This window comes from Oncorhynchus kisutch, linkage group LG3 (assembly GCF_002021735.2).
Source record: "Oncorhynchus kisutch isolate 150728-3 linkage group LG3, Okis_V2, whole genome shotgun sequence".
Lineage (NCBI taxonomy): Eukaryota > Metazoa > Chordata > Actinopteri > Salmoniformes > Salmonidae > Oncorhynchus > Oncorhynchus kisutch.
Window position 1 is genome coordinate 32,359,895 of NC_034176.2, and position 1,942 is coordinate 32,361,836.

Genomic DNA, 1,942 nt, shown 5'->3' on the forward strand with positions numbered 1-1,942 from the left:
GATTTGTCATGGGTCCTCAGATCCTCAAAAAGTTCTACAGCTGCACCAATGAGAGCATCCTGACTGTTTGCATCACTGCCTGGTATGGCAACCGACGGCAAGGCACTACAGTGTTGTGCGTATTGCCCAGTACATCATTGAGGCCAAGCTTCCTGCCATCCAGGACCTCTATACCAGGCGGTGTCAGTGGAAGGCCCTAAATATTGTCAAAGACTCGAGCCACCCTATTCACAGACTGTTCTCTCTGCTACCGCACGGCAAGCTGTACCAGAGCACCAAGTCCATGTCCACGAGGCTTCTTAACAGCTTCTAGCCTCTCTACTGTTATTTTACTGCTGCTCCTTAATTGTGTTATTTTTGAAATTTTTACTTAACACTTATTTTTTCTTAACTGCATTGTTGGTTAAGGGCCTGTAAGTAAGCATTTCACTGTAAGGTGCCTGTTATATACATCAGCCATCAGAGTCCAGCAACTGTGGGGCATATGCTTTGGTAATGCCAATTTCTGAGGGGGTGTTGGGAGGTATTCATGGGCCAGATGGTGTTTGAGCTGCTAATGGAGAATGGCTATTGTTTATTTTGTTTCAGTACAGGCAGTTATGTCATGTCAATGGTTACAATGTGCAGATACTGTAGGTGTCACAATAACAATGGAATCCAATTTTCTTTTGTTCATTTTATTTTCTCTTTTATGTATTTTATTTAAACTGTTGCATGTATATATATTGTAACGTTTTATTCTTTGTTTCAGTCATTGTTCTTGTTTAATTGTTTTGTATGATGCCTTGGTGGAGTGGGTGGGAAGGATCAGTTCTGGGGATGTCGTATTGATGTCAATCTCTCTCTCCATGTTCTCAAATTTGTAAATGTATGAGGTATAAAAAAAAAACGAAACATAGATGATGTAGTTCAATAGCTGAGAATAAAAACGGACTTCTATAGAAATAGGTCCTACCTTGCGCTAAATAGTTGACAGCAGATTATTCAGTCGACGTTCCCATCGGTCCTAGACTATGGCGACATCATCTATATGAACACAGCTGCCACTTCATTACAGCTGTTAGATGCAGTTTATCATAGTGTACTGCGCTTTATTACAGGTGACCATTTTTGTACTCATCACTGCATTCTCTGCCAGGAAGTTGGTTGGCCCTCTTTGATGTCACGTAGGTTGACACAATGCCATGTTGTCTTCCAGGAAGTTGGTTGGCCCTCTTTGATGTCATGTAGGTTGACACAATGCCATGTTGTCTTCCAGGAAGTTGGTTGGCCCTCTTTGATGTCACGTAGGTTGACACAATGCCATGTTGTCTTTTAAGTTCCACTGTACCTAACATCTTTACTAAACTTTAGACATACAAGTTACCACACCCGGTCTCAGGGATGATTCACTGGAAATTCCTTTGGTCTCTGCTGAGTTAGGAGAATCAGCTTTTAGTTGTTGCACATTTGTGGATCTTCAAAATGTTCTTAAATGTGATGTTCTGGTGCCTCTTCAGAAAACGCAGTGAGAACATCATTACTGATGAATGTGGTTTTTTACCTTGTTTTTCTTTCTGCTTGCATTTTGTATTTATATTGCTGTGTGTATTTCGTGTCATTTTTGTAATTCAGGGCTCATCTGTAAAAAAGAGGCCGTGTTCTCAGTATGACAAAAGAGGTTACATTTTCTTCAAAACATTTTTTATTGTGAAGGTGTAAACCTGACTGACTTGCTCACTCATATACAGACCCAATGGAGTCTGGAGTGACAGACTGTGTGTGTGTAAGTTCTCTCCTCCATCTGATGGGCTCAGTACTGTACACACCATTCTCTCTCCTCTAAGATCTATCTATCCCATTTCCATGGAGACAGCCGGCATCTGAAGTACAGCATGCTCCTTTCACAGACAGACAGACGAGGTGCCAGACATTAACACATGATTGATGAGACTTAAACACG